The sequence below is a fragment of the Podarcis liolepis genome (genome assembly GCF_965112155.1).
Source record: "Podarcis liolepis genome assembly, chromosome: 8".
Taxonomy (NCBI): Eukaryota; Metazoa; Chordata; class Lepidosauria; order Squamata; family Lacertidae; genus Podarcis; species Podarcis liolepis.
In genome coordinates this window covers 20,561,685-20,583,792 of record NC_139560.1, presented here as the reverse complement: position 1 = coordinate 20,583,792, position 22,108 = coordinate 20,561,685, and the positions used below count along the sequence as shown (strand labels likewise).

Sequence of the window (22,108 nt, the reverse complement as noted above, 5' to 3'; positions counted from 1 at the left end):
CCTCTTGTTGTTTGTTTGCAAGTCCTTTAACTGTGTTGACCAATCCAACACTGTGAGTGGCAAAGGCATAGCTACATCTAGGATACTCTCATTCTGAGTTCTCTTGCTCGAGTCTTTTTGGGGAAAGTAGCTGGTAATTTTACTTTGTCTCCTTCGTCGTTCCATCGGCCTCTGTGGTGAATTAGGCAGAATTCCTTGGTCCTTGTAATTTTTCCTGGTGAGGACCATAGTGGGTATATGGGTATATGTGGATGTATAGTAGGGGGTGCTTGCTTACCGGCGGCTTATCTTTTGTTCTAAGCTGGAGTAAACAGTAGCAGAGGTGCCGATTTATGGAAGTTTATGGAAGTTGCCTCCTGAACCTCTCCAACCTCTCCAACCTGTTTAGTTCTCCAGCAATTTACATCGGGACTTGTGAGGTATCAGTCATTTAAAATGTTAGAAAATATTACTGGTCTTAAGCTTCCATACTGTGCCTTGTTTCGTTTAAAGTTCAACTAGGTCTTTCTCCCTCATTCAACAGCCTCACGACGTAACCAATAAAGTAGCTAGGCAGTATAACGAAGCAGAAAAAAGAAAACAAAAGTCCCTTGTAATAATTATCGGGTTGAACTTGCCTTGTGTTTCTTGGGGTTATAGCAGCTTCAATTCCTTCCCCCTTTTTTTTTTATAGATAAAAAGCTCGGCGTCCTTCCGAAGGAGTAGTTGGCCTCCCCCGTCTGCTAATTACCAGCTTCGTGAAGATCCAAGAGTCATAATTCAAGAGTCTCCTCCAGACCATAATCCATAATTCACACAGAACTACCACTTGCAAATAGTTCACTACAGAGCCTAGAATTCCTACAGGTTTCTTTTGGGACAGAAACGCTCCTCACCTTGTTTATATGTTGTGAATGCAGGTAATGCACAGAATATTTCTGTTCCTGTTTCCCAAATCGTACAAAGTCCAATGTATTACAGACAGTAATGGGCAAATAATGCTTTCAGGACTGAGCTAATGGAAGAGGCTCGACAACTTGCCAAGGAACTTTGTGGAGTTCTGTGTACAGTTAATATGCAATAATAACAAAGGCATGGAGCCCACCAACAAATGGGATAAATCCCTAACAGTTGGAAACACAGTTGTTGAGTTTAAAATAAAATTTTAAAGTCCAGTCTTTTACATCATTTGAACCTGCTTAGTCAATATTTGCCCTTTGTCCACAACTATATGAACGTAAGCAGAGCTCTGCTGGATCAGGCCAAAGGCTCAGCTAGTCCCACCTCCTGTTCTCACAGTGGCCAATCAGTTGCCCTTAAGAAGCCTGCAAAAAGAACTTGAGTGCAACAACACTCTTCCTCCATCTGATTCCCAGGAACTGGCTGCCTTCAGTTCTAACCAGGTGGAGATTGAATTTTACCTGTAGACAGCAACTTATAATGCAAATACTTTAATGTGAGCTCACGCTTCATTTTTGAAATAGTTTTGGAGCAAGTAGAATTGGCTCAGACACCCATCCTTCAAAAGCAGACTTATTTAGTGTGCTGTGGAATGTTGGTTTCTTCCAGCAGATGCTACAGATTATGGCTTGTCTACTCCATTTACAGAACCGGGGATAATAACCTGTGAGCTTCTTATAACACCTCACTTATTTGAACAATGAAGGGGTGGATCAGAGGACAGAGAGAGACGCTAGCTCCTTTGAAGGTGAGTTGTTTTTGGTCCAAATCTCTTTCTAACTGTGATAGTTGAATGTAGGGACAATAACACCCTTCACCAACCTTGTGCCCTCTGAGTTTTGGGGACTCATGATCCTTTGTCAAGAGTCAATCTGGCTGGGGTTGATGGGAGCTGTGTATTTCCAAACATTCAGAATGGGTAAGGCTCCAATGGTAGTTTTGCATAATCTCTGGTAGTTATACCATGTGATTCTATTAAGGAACACAGTGACATGAGAATCACACAGTAACCAGCAGGGAGCTTTGGATGAAACATGTTGAAATCCCTCACCACACTGAGAGCCAGTGTGGTGTAGTGGTTAAGAGCGGTAGACTCGTAATCTGGGGAACCGGGTTCGTGTCTCCGCTCCTCCACATGCAGCTGCTCGGTGACCTTGGGCTAGTCACACGTCTCTGAAGTCTCTCAGCCCCACTTACCTCAAAGAGTGTTTGTTGTGGGGGAGGAAGGGAAAGGAGAATGTTAGCTGCTTTGAGACTCCTTCGGGTAGTGATAAAGCGGGATATCAAATCCAAACTCCTCCTCTTCCTCTTGTTTTCACAAGTTGATTTCAGCCTTCGGATAAAGCCCTTGGAATCTTTTGTAAATGAACCTTTGGGTACTAAGTACATGACACAGAAAAGATGCTAATAAATAAGCTGCAGAAATGCCGTTAATTATTATTATTATTATTATTATTATTATTATTATTATTATTATTATTATTTTATTTATACCCTGCTCATCTGGCTGGGTTTCCCTAGCCACTCTGGACGGCTTCCAACAAAGTATTAAAATACAGTGGTCTACTGAACATTAAAAGCTTCCCTAAACAGGGCTGCCTTCAGATGTCTTCTAAAAGTCTGGTAGTTGTTCTTCTCTTTGACATCTGGTGGGAGGGCGTTCCACAGGGCGGGTGCTACTACTGAGAATGCCCTCTACCTGGTTCCCTGTAACTTGGCTTCTCGCAGTGAGGGAACCGCCAGAAGGAACCTCAGTGTCCAGGCAGAACAATGGGGGTGGAGACGCTCCTTCAGGTTTACTGGACCAAGGCCGTTTAGGGCTTTAAAGGTCAGCACCAACACTTTGAATTGTGCTTGGAAACATAGTACAAATAACTATATAACAATAATGGTTGATGGATGTTGGGTATGTTTAGCCTGGAGAAGACAAGACAGAGAGGTCTTATGATAGTCATCTTCAAATATCTGAAGGACTGCCACATGGAAGGAGGTGCACGCTTGTTCTCTGCATCTACAGAGGATAGGACGAACCAATGGATTCGAGTTATAAGAAAGGAGATTCCGACTAAGCATTACAAACAACTTTCTGAGGCTAAGCACTGTCTGGCAGTGGAATGGACTCCCTCAGATGGTGGAAGACTCTCCTTCCTTGGAGATTTTTAAGCAGAAGTTGGATGGCAATTTGCCATGTCTTATCCAGCTGAGATTTCTGCATTAGAGAGGTTTGGACTAGATGATCCTTGAGAGTCTCCTCTAAGTCTACAGTTCTATGATTCTATGAACTGCGATGCAGAGGCAATTTGGTCAGCTTGCGGTTGTTAGGAAGAGCCTCATACACTCCTAAAGTAGTCCCCACTGAGCCACTGCCACATGCCAGTCTGCCTTCATAACAGGAATTACCAACTTCCGGGGACCCATAGGCACATACTGTCAGGAGTGCATGCAGGAGCCAAGCCCTGTGACCAGTAGGACTTTGCAGGACTTGGGCCTTCCTTGTTCTGAAGAAGCAAGGCGCAGCCGCATAGCTGAGGCCGCTTAGTAACTCACAGCACCCGGTGGCAAGAGCCGGGAAGGGATATAAGGTCAGCATTTCCCTTCGGCTCTTTGCCACAGCAACATGTTCCCTGCCTTGCTGCGTTTAGCTCCTTGACTCATTGCTTCTTGATCCTCTGACCCCTGACTTTGTGACTCCTTGCTTCTTGATCCTCAGACCCTTGACTTCGTGACTTCTTTCTTCCTGACCCTCGGACCCTTGGCTTCTTGACTCCCAGCTCTCGGACCCTCGGCTTCCTAACTCCTGGCTTCTGGATTTCCGTTCCTGCTCCTACCCTGCCATCTTTCCCCCGGTCCCGACGTCCCCAGCCGGGATTTTGATCGCCCGTGAACCAGACCATGACACATATGCAACCATGGTCAACCATAACCATGACCAGAGGGGCTGAATTACACACCACACACAGACCCTGCAACCAGTTCCATTAGCTACCATAGAATGCTTCTTTTGAGTCTAACTTGCAGAGGGAGGAGAGAGGACCCTGTGGGTACCAGGGAAGGCTTTTGCAGGTGTATGGGCATAGACACATGGGCACCGTGCTGGTGACTCCCGCTCCATAATACGCAGCACAAGAGGAGGTGGAAATGCTGGTTAAATGCTCACAAACTTGACAAAAATAAGGGTGGTGCTTTTTTTTTTTTACTGACTCAAAACTAGACCCACAGCTGAGCTCTTCATAACCAAATGATCCAATTTCCAAGTAGGAGAAAAATCTCCATGGCATTCTGTACAATCCCCATGAAAAGAAGTTGTTTTTTAAATAATGAAAGCCAACTAATAAAATGAGTATTTCACAGCAAAGGCCCTGCCCAGAATTCATTGGGGTAAAAGGGATGATAGTGTCTTTCCTTCATGGAAATACTGACAAATGTCTAGACTTTTTAAAGAAGGACTCCAGAGGAAGAGATAAGTACCAACTGAGCTTTCTGTTATAAAAACAAAGCTGAAACACATTCGAATGTACAAAAGAAGCAAGATGTAAGGATTTAGCAATTTAGCAATTGCTACAAGTGCTCTTTAAGGCTAAATGATGCAGATGCAGGGTTTCCCCCAGCTGCAAGCATCTGGCATATTTTTTTAGTCCTTTGAAAACAGTCAAAGTACTTGAGATAATTATGTCTATGGTTAGATCACACGAGCACCACTCTATGAGCACTGGAACTCAGATCCACTTGCAGGTCCTAGTATTCATATGCTTTGAAATGGATCACTGTATTCATAGCAGCTAGGAATTTCCTTTTGCTAACCAATGGAAACTGAAAACCTGAAGATTCCTCAGCAGGTATGCAAAAAGCAAAGCTTGACCCATAAGGAAAATTCCAGGTTGGTGTAGAATGTCATGGCTAGAGCAGTGCAGAAAGCTGATTCTCCGTATTGATTTGTTGCACCTTGAGATCTTCATAGCAAAAAAGGACGTTTTCCAACAACAACAACAACAACAACAACAATTTATTATTTATACCCCACCCATCTGGCTGGGTTTCCATTACTAACGGTTTAGTAATGCTAATAATATTTTATTATTCATTTAATTTGTGAAATCTTGAAGTGATTAATCATCATAATCATCATCAATGAAAATGATGAATTAAGACAATTTCAAATCCAGTGCAAACTGGAATAAGAGCCTCCGCTTGAAAGGGTGGTGGTGCCAGTCTTGGGGCTGTTCCAGAGCAACTTTAGGTCATGAGACAAATGACCAATGGATACAAGGAAAACATGTTTGTAACATAAAGTAGGATTCAGTTCTGAGATCCCACCTGTGAGCGCTGAAAGCTTCCACCAGCCCCTCATTCACTCCCACCCCCAGAAGAAGAAGACGAAGAAGAAGAAGACGAAGAAGAAGAAGAAGATGAAGAAGAAGAAGAAGAAGAAGAAGAAAGAGCAAGTTATGCAGCTAAGGCTGTGCTCAGTCCTTCAAGGAGGAGTGGAAACTGAGAGACCTATCAAGTCCCAAATAAAAGCCAGACCTTTATTTTTCCAGTAATGGAAAACAGTGTTTGGCACCCACAGTGGAATTTAGGGTTATTCGCTCTAGTCCAAACCGGAAAAAAGGAATCTCCCAGAATAAATAGAAGTGAGAATTAGCCACATAACCAGAGTAACTGGAAAGAGTAGAGCGACCTCAGGAAATAACTAGAATTTGAGCCAAAGCCCATAGAAGTGAATGGGTGTTTCCCATATAACACCACAATGTCAAAATAGATATTTCTTCCAGATCGTATCCCCAGCATTGGAACAATTAGTAAATATTCCTAATTATAAAACACTTAAGAACCTAAAAATGCAACCCCAGGGATTTTTTATTAAATCAGAGCGCTTATGCATATATTAGTTATTTTAAAAAAGAAAGAAAGAAAAAGAAAGGGCCACAATGTAAGTGGAACACTTATTTCAGATATAAACGTGAACCCAAGCAGTATTAAGTTTTGGAACAGGTCATAAATTTTTAGCTATGATTCCAGGTCTATCCAACCTTTCTAGTGTAGGGAAAATATTTGGAGAGATATAAAAGACCCTGGAATGAGCCCACTTTCTCAAGATGAGTCTTCTATATGGTAGGGAAATAAGCAAATATTTCCCACCCTCTGAAGATTTCTGCTAAAGATCCAATACCCAGAGAAATGACATCCAGATTCAAATGGTATTTCAGATGTTATTTCTGATTCTTTGGCATTCGATCCAGAGTTTCCATCACCCGCAGTGGCTCCCATTGGAACTTGGATAACTTGCATCAGCACATTTCTGAGCGCAATTCAAAGTGTTGGTGCTATCCTTTGAAGCCCTAAATGGCTCCAGCCAGGTGTAACTGAAGTAGCGTCTCCAACCCCATCTTTCAGCTTCGACACTGAGGTCCAGCTCTGAAGCAAGTTCCCAGCAACCAGGCAACTACTTCTTGGTAGTTGAGCCCATCCTGCGGAACACCCTCCCATCAGATGTCAAGGGGATAAACAACTATGTGACTTTTAGAAGACATCCCTGTATAGGGAAGCTTTTCATGTTTGATGTTTTACTGCGGTTTTATAAATTGTCGGAAGCTGCCCAGAGTGGCTGGGACAACCCAGTCAGATGGGTGGCATATAAACGGTGTCTCCAAAAATTTTTACACATCACTTGGGAAGACAGGTGAACTAATGGCAGTGTACTGGAAGAAGCAGAGATCACCAGTGTACTGAAAGAAGCAGAGATCACCAGTGTCAAAGCAACGATCCTTCAACATCAGCTTCATTGGACTGGTCATGTTGTTTGGATGCCTGATTATCGTCTTCCTAAGCAACTACTCTATTCCAAACATAAAAATGGAAAGCGTAATGCTGGTGGTCAACAAAAGAGGTTTAAAGACTCTCTCAAGGCAAATCTAAAAAAATGTAGTGGAAACACTGATAACTGGGAAACACTGGACTGCGAGCGCTCCAGTTGGAGAACAGCCTTTACCAAAGGTGTCATGGACTTTGAAGATGCTCAAAGTCAGGACGAAAGTGAGAAATGTGCTAAGAGGAAGGCACATTTGGCAAACCCTCACGGTGATCAACTCCTGCCAGAAAACCTATGTTCCCACTGTGGGAGGACGTGTGGATCCAGAATTGGCCTTCACAGTCACTTATGGGCTCACTGTTAAAACCGTGTTCATGAAAAACGATCTTACTCGGCTGTGAGTGATGGCCAAAAAAGAATATAAATAAATTATTATTGTTATTGTTATTCTTGCTATTTTTATTTTAATAGATTTGCTGTCAGGAGACTTATTTTACAACATCTGGATTTACGTATAAGCTAAACAAGCTATAGCTTAGGGCCCCACTCTCTTGGGGGCCCCCAAAAAAATTAAAGAAAAAACACTGGATGTACATTTCCAAAATATAAGATAAAAAACAAATAAAATAAAACCTACATACAGGAACAGTGTTTTGTGTTGTGATGGCTCCTATGATGTAAGTAATGGGTCCCGCCTGCTAGCCTGCTCCCTAAAATATCACTGGTTTGCTCATTTCTATATACTGTATAGGGTACCTACATTCTGCACGGACTGGTTGCATGGCAATATGTGCAAATGGTTTCAGATACCATTAGGTCCATAAATGACCATATAGCATATTGATGCTTTTGAATTGTGGTGCTGGAGGAGATTCTTGAGAGTCCCATGGACTGCAAGAAGATCAAATGTATCCATTCTTAAGGAAATCAGCCCTAAGTGCTCACTAGAAGGACAGATCGTGAAGCTGAGGCTCCAATACTTCGGCCACGTCATGAGAAGAGAAGACTCCCTGGAAAAGACCCTGATGTTGGGAAAGATTGAGGGCACAAGGAGAAGGGGAAGACAGAGGACGAGATGGTTGGACAGTGTTCTTGAAGCTACCAGCATCAGTTTGACCAAACTGCGGGAGGCAGTGGTAGACAGGAGTGCCTGGTGTGCTCTGGTCCATAAGGGTCACAAAGAGTTGGACACGACTAAACGACTAAACAACAACAGCATATATTCTACACAAAACACAGCAACACTTTGTTGTTGACAAAGGACAGCTGGACATATAAAGGGCCCAATTACCTTCAGTAGCTTAGGGCCTCATCAAACCTAAATCTGGCCCTGACACCGAGGTGGCCTGTTGCCTGCTGAAGTCCCATTGAAAACAGCCAGAGGCTGTATGGCAGTGTGCCAAAGTCCCACTGAAGATGGCCGGCAGTTGCCAAATGGGATGCCAAAGTCCTGTTCAAAATGGCCAGAGTCTTGCAAAGCAGCATGCCTTGTCAAATCACTTCCACAGCCATTGAGAAAAGAACACCAGATTAATCCAGAAAGCCTCCGAAAAAGGAGGATGTGGAAGCTGCTACTTGTTACATGGCTTACGCTACGCCGCATGAATCATCCTTCGCTGTATACTCAAGTAATTGTAATTGCTTTTAATAATTTTCGGCTAGAAAACTATGATAGTTGCGGACAGCTATAAATAACTGTAATGAAACACGTTATTTGTGCTGTGCCTTTGCATGCACTTGTTTAGCTCTCTTGCCGCTAACTTGAAACATCTGCTTCTTTAGAAGTCGAGAGGCTTTCCATAGCAACAAATAGAGCTCTCAAAGTGACTCATGTACTAAATGGCAACATTTGACAAGATTCAGCAGTTGATTTCTAGCGGGGAAGGAGGCTGTGGCGAAATGGAAAATTCAGTATGTCTTCTTTAAATAATAATAATAAAAGAAAACACCCATCTGTCTCACATCATGCTTATATAACAGTACACCGCAAGCTACCACATCATATGGCAAGGGGGCATCTTTAACAATCCCCACTTCCTTTACCTCCAAATCAGATCCAGAACACAATAAGAACATAAGAGCTCTGCTGGATCAGGCCAGAGGCCTCTGAGAGTAGAGGAAGAAAACGGCCTTTGTGGCTAGTGGCTATTGATAGCAGGATCTTCCATGAATTTTCAAGGACCGCCTCTTTGCATATGGACCTATCCGGACCCTGAGATCATATTTTGAGGCCCTTCTCCGTGTGCCTCTTCCTTGAGAGGTCCAGAGGGTGGCAATGTGAGAAGAGGCCTGTTCTACAATGGCTGTCTGTTTTCGGAATGCTGTCACCAGGGAAGTTCACCTGGTGCCTTCCTTATACACCTTTAGGAACCAGGCAAAAGTGTTCCTCTTTGACCAGGCCTTTGGCTGATTGGCATCCAATGCCCTTTAAAAATGTGGGGGGGGGGGGGTTATTGGGTGGGGGTATAAATTAGTATTAGTATTATTAGTATTATATTTTTAAAGCCATCTTCAGCTCATCCGCTTTTGCTTGACCCATATATTTACCATTTTGAATACCAGTTAATTTCACCGGGTCCAAGAGCTTTTCTTCATTGTTCTGTGGCTTTGCCTTACAATATAATAATAATAATAATAATAATAATAATAATAATAATAATAATAATAATAATAATAATACCCTGCCCATCTGGCTGGGTATCTTTTCTTACCCGACAAATTAAAACTTTGTTAAGCAAAACCTCTCTTTGGATGTTCCACATACAGTATCTGATTATGATCCAATTCAGTGGGTTATATTGGATTTTCCCAAGGCATAGCCACAGAACAAGGAGAAAGGCTTGCAGACTTGGAGGAATTAATCAGTACACAACATGATTGTCAGGGGTTCAGGAGCAGAGGCAAGGGCAAGGGAGGAAACAGAGAGCGAAGGGGAGGAGGCAGAAGAAAAGATGAGTGATGACGACGACCCGAGATCTCCTAGTCTTTCCAGTGAATCAGAGGATTCACAGAAAGGAGCACCAGTGGCCAGGGCAAGGGGGGAGTCTAGGGGGGCACCCCAGGAAGATAGAGCCAGAGGGGACTCAGAGGAGAGCAGTTGGAAATCGGGACCAGCGTCACCGCCAGAGAGCAGGGAAGAGGAAGGGAGCCAGGGGGCAAGTGCTGGCAGCTCACCACAGGAGGGAGGGCATGAGTCAGGAGTGGCCACACCTCCATCGGGGAGCGAGGAAACGGTCAAACGGAAAGTGGAAAGTTGGGCGCGCGCGCCAAGTTCAAATGCACAGGAAAGTGACGCAGTGGGCAGCCCTGAAAGAGAGCCAGGTCCTAAAGCCCGGCGCAAGGAGACAGGAGGGTCCGGGGGGTCGGCGTCAGAAGAATCCAGGAAGGAAGAGACCCCGGGGGGTAGAGGGACCCAGAGGAGGACAGTCAGGCGGAAAAGGTGGAGCCGGGCTAGGATATTAAGTTGGTGCACAAGGGGCGGAGACTCAGACGGAGCTTCGCCGATCTAGCCACTAGATGTAGAGTTGCACGCAGCAGCTTGAGAATGGAAACTGTAACTCAATAAAGACTTTTACTTAATGATCGCTGGCTAGCGTGATCCTCTGTGAGCTAGGATCTTTAAGCAGCTCTGACAATGATCAAAATATGGGTCAGGCAAAAAATGCAGATGAGAATCTTGTAGAAGCATGTTCTTTACATGCCGTGTGAACAAGTGCTTTATTGCCTGCCCTGAATCTGTCAACATGCAGCTGCGCTGGATAACACTATGTTCTAGTATCTGGTATATGCAGAGAGAAATGGATATACAGTGGTACCTCGGGTTAAGAACTTAATTCGTTCTGGAGGTCCATTCTTAACCTGAAACTGTTCTTAACCTGAAGCACCACTTTAGCTAATGGGGCCTCCTGCTGCTGCCACACCGCCAGAGCACGATTTCTGTTCTCATCCTGAAGCAAAGTACTTAACCTGAGATAATATTTCTGGGTTAGCGGAGTCTGTAACCTGAAGCGTATAAGCGTATGTAACCTGAAGCGTATGTAACCCGAGGTACCACTGTACTGTAATAGTTGGGAATTGTTTGCATTTTTAGTGGCACTGGGGAGGGATGCTCTGCCCATTGAGATTAAGGAGCAAGAAGGAAATGGGGGGACAGACCTATGTGGATAAGCTCAACATCAGGATTTCCAGAAAATTCCATCCTTAATCACAATTCCCCCCCCCCATCTCATTTGTATATCACAAAAATAGCATAATAAATGTGGAAAATATCTACAACATAAGTTTCATTGTTAGTGGTCAGTGTACAGATTCTTGGTTCATGAATTGGTTTAAAGAATTAGGAAGGGGGAAGAGAGGGAGTGGGGAGTGGTGTGTGGGGTGGTTATGCTTCTATTCTTCTACTTAGTGTATGTGTGGGGTTTTGTGTCAGTGTTACTTGTATGGGTTCTCTTACTATTCACTTGTAGTAATAACGAAATATTTTAATCAATGTCATTCTTACAAAATCACACGAGCAGGATGATTTATAAGTTGTATCTTTTAAAAAATAAAAATAAAAATGTTGTGTTAGGAAACCGGAATTTCTGCAGCGTCACACCTGACAATCTCTGCACAAACTCACTGGCTTGTGTTTACTGAGCTAGCAGTTTTCAGTGTGACGAAGACTTAAAATCCCACCATTGACCTGAGCTTTTATTTCAAACCGTTTGCCCATGCTGTCGTGGCACCTGGTAGACGGACAAATATTTGCAAGAAAACCACTTGCTTGGAACAGTCAGGCCTGGGTTGCCCCCACCCCCACCCCGCTCCTTGGTGGGTCCTTGCCAGCATTAGGAGGACATAGTACAATATGTTTCTATGTGAGTCATTTGCAGTGACATAGATGTGCTCTTGTGCAAAGCTCAAAAGCAGCTTTAAGTGTGCCAAGATGGGAATCGTGATCTTGTTCTTTAAGAAGAGACATTTCTAGGCTGGAAAGTTTTACATTGGCTATCTGTGTGTGATAGGGTCTGTGTACCAAAGACCTCTCAGATTTATAAGGGGGGGGGGAATGAGGGTGATGTGTGCTGAACTCTTCCTCCCTTTCCCCTGGCGATCTATTGCCCATGACCACCTTTGCTCATTCCTGGTACCAGAGTTGAACTGATGACAAAAAGGGAAGAGCTATAACCACTGATGGAGGTGGAATTTTTATTCAGTTCACACTTAAAGGCAAATCTACCGAATTCACACTTTATGAGAAGCAAAACAACGACAACACCCCTCAAAATTTGCATTTATCTGAATTTGGCAATGCAGCTCTCTGGCCAAGTGGTGTGTACAAAAATGCACCTAAGAGAGTAACGCTTCTGCATGAATACGTAGTGAAAATAACATGCAAAGATGGATTCTTTGCAGAGGAGATTGCTTTGCAAAAGTGTGGGCTTTAGGCAAAATTGCATCAAAACAAATATTAGGTTGTTTTTTGTTTTTGTTTAAATTTTAGTATTTTATATAAATGTATAAAAAGCAAAGGCAACAACAACAACCACAGTTATTTATACTCTGCCCATCTGGCTAGGTTTCCCCAGCCACTCTAGGTGGCTCCCAGAATTTATAACACAATAAAACATCAAACATTAAAAACTTCCCTAAACAAGGGCTGCTTTCAGATGTCTTCTAAAAGTCATATAGTTATTTATTTCCTTGACATCTGATGGGAGGGCGTTCCACAGGGCAGGTGCCACAACCAAGAAGGCCCTCTGCCTGGTTCCCTGTAACCTTACTTCTCGCAGTGGGGGAACTGTCAGAAGGCCCTTGGCTCTGGCTCTGGACCCAGGAGATGGAGTGACTCCAACTAGTCCAGCAATCTGTTCTCACTGTGGCCAACCAGATGCCTATAGGAAACCCACAAGCAGGACCCAAACACAACGACACACTCCCTTTCCTCCATTTGCCTCCAGCAAATGGTATTCAGAAGCATTACTGCCTCTGACAGTGGAGGCAGAGACTAGCCCTTGTAGCCATTGATAGCCCTCACCTCCACAGATAGCCTCCTACCACTTTTCTGTGCATTTAGCCAATGAGTGAAGCCACAGTCGTACTTGACACATGCTACAAAGAAATTTTAGAGTTACACATCATCTGCTCATAGTCTTCCACGCTGTTTAAATTATAGTAATCATTTCAAAATTGCACCTATTCATATAAATTAGCACATGCAAATCTGCATCTCATTTTGCCCTCTTTTTTGGTAATGTGGCCACCCCAGAGCCACTGGCACCCTTTATCAATGGCTACGACTGCCCAGAATCATACAGAGCCCATGGTTACAGTGAAAATGTAAAGGTAAAGTGAAAGGGGGGGGGTGCGGGTGGCACTGTGGTCTAAACCACTGAGCCTCTTGGGCTTGCCAATCAGAAGCAGTTCAAAAGCACGCCAGTGCAAGTAGATAAATAGATACTGCTGTGGTGGGAAGGTAAACAGTGTTTCCACGCACTCTGGCTTCCGTCTGTCAGCATCGCCCTTGAGCCAGTGCCACTAACTGGACTCATCCACTTCAGCCCCGACTGGGCTAGGCGAGCTGGGTAGCACTTCCAGAGACCACCTTCTGCACAGGAACAGGTCAAAGTGTTGTGGACTCACAGCTTAGAGTTGTGAGCACCGGATTCACTTCCACAAGAAGACAGTCGTCGCACAGCAGAGTACAGCAGAGTGAGCAGCTCTGTAGAATATCTTCTTTATTCTATAACTACAACTATAATACAACTATATACAGAGCTTAAATAGGTCTAAGCATAAATGAATGCTGCACTGCACTGTCTGCAGCTGCTCTTAGCAGCAACCTTATCTCTACACATGATCTCTAACACTCAGTCTCTCTCTCTCTCCGACACTGACTGACTCTTTGATGTGGTGCTGGAGCAGAATAAATAGAGAGCAGAACATGCCTCCTCCTCTCTGGAGAATCAGCAGACTCCTCAGGAGATTCTTGGATATGGGAGGGGTGAAATCTCCTCACCGTCATGGTGTTCCGTTGCACTAGAAGCGGTTTAGTCATGCTGGCCACATGATCTGGAAAGCTGCCTGTGGACAAACGCTGGCTGAAAGCGAGATGAGCACCGCAACCCCATAGTCTGGACCTAACCGTCCAGGGGTCCTTTACTTTACCTTTTACAGTGAAAAGGTAATGAAACAATGTTTGCCTCTTCTTAGACCCTGCCACTGTTATATAACAGAGTGAGGCAGGTGCATCAGGTGGGAGATGTTAGGGAATGCAACAAGTGGTTACTGCTGGAGCCTGGGCAGTACCCCCTAAGATAGTCTCCTACTCTCAGGTGCAGTAGAGCAATGTTCTTCAATCTTGGCTCCCCAGATGTTGTTGGACTACAACGCCCATCATCCCTGACTACTGGCTAAACTGGCAGGTGATGATGGGCATTGTAGTCTAACAATGTATTGGGACCCATGGTTGATGAGCGCTGCAGTAGAGGGTACTGCCCCACCACCAATGTTAAAATAATGATCTATTCCCGGTCCAGTACATGAAACAAGGGCATGATCTCTCGTCTTTTAGCCCAGGCAGCAAAATTTATTGGACCAATGCTAGCAGACCTGTTGACAAAGTAAGAATGCTGATATTCTACCAGATAGATAGGTATCTTGAGTATTACTTTCTAAATCCTATAGTGGCTAGGAGCTTGGCACACACAACTGACAGCTGTTTTAGAGTGGAAAAATCCAGTTTATCTTTGGGGACTGCTGGAAGGGATTTGCAGTAATTAAGGCCTGATCCTGCAGGAGGAGTTCACCAGGGCCTAAGGGTCTGCCTGAACAGCTCTTTTATCAAGGTCACAGGCATGTGTTGCCAATGGCAGTGTGCGTTAGGGAGGCATAGCTGAAGATAAGGCAGCTTCCAGCAACCTGGTGCCCCTCATATGTTTGTTGGATGACAATTCCCATCAGCCCCAGCCGGAATGACAGTCCAAAACATACATAGGGCACCACTTCAATGAAGGCTGCTTTATGGGGACAGCTCAGTTGCTCAAAGCTGACCTGCCGAAGGAGAAAACAATGAAAAGCAACAGGAAAAGGTCACAACTCCAGCTTTTCAATGATGAGGACCAAAGTAGGTCTTGAAAGATATATATGGTGATACATATCACAGCTGATCAGATTTCACTTACTTGGTATCTATAACATTACAATCCCATTAGTCTTCTATTCACACATAACGCCTGCCAATTCAATATTTGAAATATTTCTAAGACTGGGGGAAAATATATCTATATAACCAACCTTAATATTTTTGTACAGATTGTCCTGTTCTTTCTCCTCCATTAATGGCAGCTGGAAAGCAACAGAAACGTATTCAGGGCTGGTTCCAGAGTAATGGTTTCCCTCTGTGCGTGTGTTCTGGAAGGAGTCCCACGGAGGAATACATGGGGGGAATGCATGTTGCATCGGAGCAGAACATTTGCAGACATCTTGCTGAGATCCACGAGCAGGACTGGCAAACAAGGTCACCGGGGAGATTTCCCAAATTTCAGGGCTATTTGAGGGGAATTTGCTTGCTTGAGTGCTTTTTATGTGTGGAATCCAGCCTAGCGCTGTGAACATTCCATCGGCACAAGCATTTCTGCTTGCGCCACAGAATGCTTCCCACCTCCCCCTCCTAAATGTGCCCCCAAACCTCCAAAGCAGATGTTGGAAGGATGGTGGAAGAGGTCCCATTGTGCAGGTGGAAACTTTTGAGTGGACGGGACAGGTTAGTTGAATATGTGTTTTCAGAAAGGCATGTCTGAATAGCACAGTTTTTAGGAGACGTCTTAAAGAAGGCAGGTGTGATTCCTGCTGAACCTCTACCAGCAGGGAGTTCCACAAGGGAGGGCCTGCCACACTAAAGCATCAGTCCAACAGAAGCTCAGGGACATTGGGAACCACAAACAGTGCTCAGTGATCAAGGCAGAGCATAAGGCATCAAATGGTCTTTCACTGGGCCTAAGCCATTTAGGGCTTTGTGAATTCATGCAAGAACCTTGAACCTGGTCTGGTAGAAAACTGGTAACAATTTCAGCTTTCTCAGCTGCATTCTGATCTAGCTGCATCTTCTGGACCAGATACAAGGACATCCCCCCCCCCCCCCAAGCACGTTACAGTAATCAAATTTTCCGATGTGAGAGACTGCCATTGCTGCTGGCATACTCACTTTGGTTGGGTATCTCTTGTTATCTAATAGGCTTGCAATAGTTACTCTACAGAAGCAAGAAATGAAAGGATGTTTATATATTTCAACCAAGCTGGATACCTTGTGTGAGATTATTTTGAGTTGAGGAAAAGCTGTGGCTTAGGGGAAAAAAGTAATCTAAGAAAAATTGGATCTGCTTAGCCAGCTCTCTTTTGTTTACATACTGGGTCTTGTAAGTAAGAAGTGAAATAGAAGATAAATGGCTACTTTTTAACCAAATAATTGTTATTACAAAACCCTTAATTCATCTGCTGCACACATGGGCAAAATCAGGATTTAATTTTTTAAATTTTATTTTCATGCTTAAAGTAATATTTTACTTTTAATGTAAAATATATTATGCTATGCCCTGTTCACAAGAGCCTTAAAATATCCAGTGCTCTATACTATTGGAAACTGGTGGGGTTTAACTTGGAGAAGCCACAGTCAGTGGAAGGTTGGGTGGTCTGGAGCTTATTGGACACCCAGATATTATATGGTTTCCAGAAAGACTGTGGTTTAATTGTGGCCATTTCATTTTGATTCCGAACACTGAACCATTATTACACATACATATTTTACGGGAGAGGTAATTGCAACTCCATTGGCCTCAACATGATATAATTAAAAGATTCTGGCATTTGCAATTATCCTGCACACATCTGCAGCTTTGTATACTTTACACCTCTATGAGTTATACATCACCCGCCCACCCCTAATTGAGATTAACAAGGAGATGGTATTGTCACATACACACACCTATTGGAGGTTAGCAAGGAGACCATGTTGTCAGTCATTATGCCTCACACATTTTTCAATGCAATGTTAACCTTGTTTATTGAGAAATAAATCCCACTGAGCATCGTAGGGCTTGCTCCCAGGTAAGGCGGCAGTCCTATAGGCAAGAAGCTGGCATAAAGCAAACTCAGTAGAAGTTAAGCTGCCATAAAGTACATCGTATCCAAACTGCATTCAGGAGCAAGGATACTTCTGGTTGAGCTGGCCTAAGCCTGGCAGAGGGAAAAACAAGCTATTAAAATGGTGTTTGGGTTATACCACTCTTTTTGCCAGCTTAACTCATGCTGGGGTTGCCAGGCCATGTGATGGATCTAAATGGGCTTAGGATCCAGCCTATTTCCGCCCCCCCCCAACTCCATCTCTGGTCCTGGCTCTATCCTGCCCCCTTTTCAGGGCTGACACCAGCTTAAGATCTGTCAGGCATGGGTTTGGGAACATGCCTTTGCTGAGATACTGTGTTTGTTGTTGTTTAGTCATTTAGTCATGTCCGTCTCTTTGTGACCCCATGGACCAGAGCACGCCAGGCACTTCTGTCTTCCACTGCCTCCCGCAGTTTGGTCAAACTCATGCTGGTAGCTTCACGAACACTGTCCAAACATCTCATCCTCTGTCGTCCCCTTCTTCTTGTGCCCTCCATCTTTCCCAACATCAGGGTCTTTTCCAGGGAGTCTTCTCTTCTCATGAGGTGGCCAAAGTATTGGAGTCTCAGCTTCACGATCTGTCCTTCCAGTGAGCACTCAGGGCTGATTTCCTTAAGAATGGAGAGGTTTGATCTTCTTGCAGTCCATGGGACTCTCAAGAGATACCGTGTAGAGTCACCCTTAGAAGTATAGTCAGCACCGGGATCAGTGAGAGGCAGCAGCCTTATCTGTTCTCTGGGAAATCAGTGTTGCATGAAGGAAGGACCTAGCAGGCTTCAAGTCCTATAGCATCTATCCAGTATTCAGAATGAATTATTGCTGCAAGTGATCTCAAGGAACCATGGGATTGTTCCTTATGTGTACATCTCATAACCTAACACTTCATTCACTATATGTATGGGAAAGGAGAACTTTTGGTAGGCTTCACTATAGTTCTCCCCAGTTGCTCCTAAGCCAGTTCCTTTTTTAAATTCTTCTTCTCTCTTACTTGTTGATAATGGCTCTTCTTGCAGCAGATTCACCTGTCATTCCTTGATGAAGCAAAACCATTCATCCATTGCACGGCTCTGACTGGTGCTGGGGAAATACATTCCCCTAGCAATCAAGGCACTAGCTTGGTGAAGGATGTCTGAATGACCTCTCAAGGGACATGCTAATGTGAAAAACATCGCTGGGTCCTTCACCACCACTCCATCTTTGTGGAAAGGTCCATAGAGTCAAATCTCCAGGCTATCAAGTATTTGAATGTAAGCCATCATTGCTTGGTGATGAGGTGCTTAAAATACAATGGCATAATGGGAAAGGTATAAGGAATGCAATGTTTTCCCAGGCCCAAGAACCTACTAGCCTATATGCTGTGCACATGATATAACTATCTGCTAAAAAATATTCTGCATATCTCCATTAAAAAACCCCTAATCCAAAAAAATCCAATAGGTGACTTTCTTGAGCTTCTTTTGACCGGTTTCTATGTAATTTAAGTCTGCTGTGTTGCATGGAGGTATGTAGCTTCTTGAGTTCAGCAGTGCAACTGTATACACCAGATAAGGGTATCTAACAAGAGAACATTTGTATTTATTTCTACCTAGCACTTTTTCTCAGCAGTACACTTTCTTTTGGCAAACGCTACAATGAAGTCTAAGGAGGAAGACATTACAGGACACGTCTCCTGGTGAGATAGTACTTCCCTTGGATGTTGTGCAAGCTGCAAACCCAACAGCCAAATGACATCATCTGTCTCAAAAGCAGCAATGATGCATCCTGGAATGTCATTTAAAAATTAGGCTTATATGGTCAAGAAGCTTTCCTTGGTTCCTGTAAATGCCCACACATATTTAATGTAATATTGTTTTCATATAATTTGGACACTGTTCTCCAACTCAAATGGTGTGGCATTGCGTTTATTAAACAATAAGGATTTATGGAACATTCTAAAACACTTTGTTTTTGAGAATTAAAGCTCTTACAAATTCACTCAAGCACCAAATAGAATGAAGAGTGCATATTATTGCATAAGAAAGTAATAGCTCTGGTGTATCAGGCCCATGGCCCATCTAGTTCAGGATCCTACCATGGCCAACCAGATTCACTTGACATACCAGCAAGCAGGACTTGAACACAATAGGATTCTCCTTTCTGTCTCTAAAAGTGGATATGGAGCATAGCCATCATGGTTAGAGAAATTCATGGAGGATAATCTGTGGCTACTAATACTCTCGTAAGAAAGAAGGCACCTGCTTTAACTTCAAAATGGTGGAAGCCGTAAACACAAACTCTCATATATTGAATTAGATCCCGTTTGAAGCTGCCTCTCCCACAAACCTAAAAACTGTAGCTGAGCAATCCTATACTCACATAACTGGGAGGAATCCTCAATGAAACCCCTGCAAGTAACTAGGGTCCTCCTCTGAGGTCACATCTAAATCTGTAATGGTTCTGCCAGGGAGTTAGTGGGATGCTACAACTGGTTGTCGCAGGATCCTGGCTACACCAGGACATTTCAGGGTGGCCTGGAGTCTTTCTCTCAGCCTAGTTGGACACATGTTCCCCGGATGCTGATGGTTTATTAATTTATATACGTACCGCTTAAGGCCAAAGATAGCTTCTAAGCATTTTACAAGAAGAAGAAGAAGAAGAAGAAGAAGAGTTTGGATTTGATATCCCGCCTTTCACTCCCCTTCAGGAGTCTCAAAGCGGCTAACATTCTCCTTTCCCTTCCTCCCCCACAACAAACACTCTGTGAGGTGAGTGGGGCTGAGAGACTTCACAGAAGTGTGACTAGCCCAAGGTCACCCAGCAGCTGCATGTGGAGGAGCAGAGACGCGAACCCGGTTCCCCAGATAACGAGACTACCGCTCTTAACCACTACACCACACTGGCTCTCTACAAGTCCACACAAACATTGAAATAAAAACATCCATAATTAAAATGCAGCACAAAGCAATCCCATTAGAACAATAAAACACCCATATGCCATAACCAATCACATTAAAACAACGCAGCAAATTAAAACAGAAGACTCGGGCTCAGAAATCAAGGGAATGCCTGTGTGGATGGATACATCTTCAAAAGCCGGTGGGATGCCAATACAGATGGGCCCCTTTTTTTTATTTCAGTAGAGAATGCATCTCTTAATGCCTCTGCCATTTGTGAAAAAGCCTGCCTCTGCATCACCACACGCCCATTGCAGGATGAATCATGTTCTATTGGCTTGTGCTCCTCTTGGAGCAGAGCAAAAGCATGTGAAGGGATGCCCACATGTTGATAGTGCCATGCAATATCTAACTTGGTGTTGATTAATTTCAGTTGGGAGCATGAGATTGAGAAACTGCTAGTGAACCCCAAGCAGTGGAACTCTCAACACTGGAACACTTAAGAAGACAGAAGGTGGACAGCACTTTCTTAGAGTGAGTAACCAAATCTTGTTAGGAGACCAGTCTTTCTTTCTTTCTTTCTTTCTTTCTTTCTTTCTTTCTTTCTTTCTTTCCTTCTTTCCTTCTTTCCTTCTTTCCTTCTTTCCTTTTTCTTTCTTGATCTACCTGGGAGGGCTCTTCAGTGGGAGGTAAGCCACAACAGAAGACTCTGGCAGTAGTTTAGTCAGGCTATGGGGAGGGTAAAGGAAATTGAACTTGTGCTGAGATTTTAAAAAGTACCCCCTCATTTTAAAGACCAATGCCTCTTGTTTATTTAACTTAATACTATGTTACATTGTATAGGTATAATCAGGAGCTGCTAAGTATAAAGGAACTTGAAATGTTACAAAGAAGTTTCTCAGGTGCATTGATGTGTGTGGTGTGTTAATGTGTTGCAAGCAGGCCCTCCCAGCTCTTTCCCAATTTGGACAAAAGGATTAGATTGTCACCAATATTTGAAAACACAGGAGCTTCTAGTATAACAGAAAACAAACTAGTAAGAAGTTTTTCAGTTTTCGGAGAACTGGGGGAACATCCCTGCAAATACTAATTATTAAAAAGGCTACTGTGAAGAATTGAATCAAATTATTAGCAATGTAAATGTGGTGTTTTGTTGTGAAAGCAGCACACGCTGGGTGCAATTCTGTATATACTTACTTGTGAATACGTCTGATTGAACTCATCCAAATAAGCATCCAAATCCTAAACTTTTGTATTGATCTGTTTTGTTTGTTTGTTTGTTTTTTGCAATGGTATAACTTATAGCCTCTGCCTATAGAGTTGTTTAAGTATTTTAATTGTGTATTTCAATTATGAATGCTTATACCTGAATGCTTGTGCAATTGTTTTAATGCTTAGCAGCATATTTTTGGCATTATTCAATAAATAAATAAATAAATGAATAAATAAATAACTTGACGTGCTAGATTTTCTGCTAAGAAAATTTGGTACAGGTGACTTAAGCTTATCAGCCATGCCTGCACATAAGAGAGACTATGCTATATTCCATGAGATGGAATGAAAATGCTACACAACTACACCCGAATAAGATTCTCATTTGAAGCCAAAATAAAATTGTATTCTGCTTGCAATTCAGCATGCCGACAGAAATCCGAACCTGATCTTTATTCACACCAGGATCCAGTCCAGTAACCGCAGCTTGAACCAAACCACACAAGTCTTTATCTGTTGAGCTCTTCAATACCCCAGTGAATGTGAGCTATACCATGAACTCGTTCTTATAGAGTTTGTCAGAAGACTGCTAACTTAACTCCAGCTGTCGATGACTCTTCAAAGAAAGAGAGTAAGAGATAACATTCCAGTTAAGAAGTTCCCTTGACTGGTTTCAAAATAATTCGTCCACTTACATTTTCAGAGATCACTCTATTACTTTGCACACAGAAGTTTGAAATGGTAAATACTGAAGACAAGGGGAGAGGAGAGATTATTGCTGCATGGGAGAGCTCAGTTTTCGACAACTTGTAATAGTTTGAATCTAAAAAGTGTGTGTGTTTGTGTGTCTTTCTTTTGTATTATTTTGTGGTATATATGGTTTTGTGGCATATAAATTGAAAAAAGGCTTTATTTTGTAGTTTTTCACAATACATTACAGCTATGCTTTAGGGTTGAATAAAATTTGCAACTCAATACATTCCTGCTTTTCTCCTCTTTGGGTATATGTAGGCCATAGGGAGCTGCTTTCCAAAATCTATTATCACATTCACACCACATATTTAAAGCACATTGTTTCCCCCATGGAATCCTCGGAACTGTAATTTACATCCCCAACACCCTTAAAAAAACC

At 43.2% G+C, this 22,108-nt stretch overlaps 1 long non-coding RNA gene across 2 annotated transcripts; it reads left to right on the top strand.

Moving 5' to 3' along the window:
- Positions 1-1,389: 1,389 nt before the first annotated feature.
- Positions 1,390-22,052, top strand: LOC310713232. Of its 2 annotated transcripts, none has more exons than XR_014529123.1 (4): positions 1,390-1,687; positions 18,481-18,563; positions 20,198-20,298; positions 21,401-22,052. It is a non-coding gene; the product is annotated as an uncharacterized lncRNA (long non-coding RNA). The 2 variants fall into 2 exon arrangements; XR_014529124.1 differs by having other exon boundaries at positions 21,442-21,949.
- The last annotated feature ends 56 nt before the right edge of the window (positions 22,053-22,108 follow it).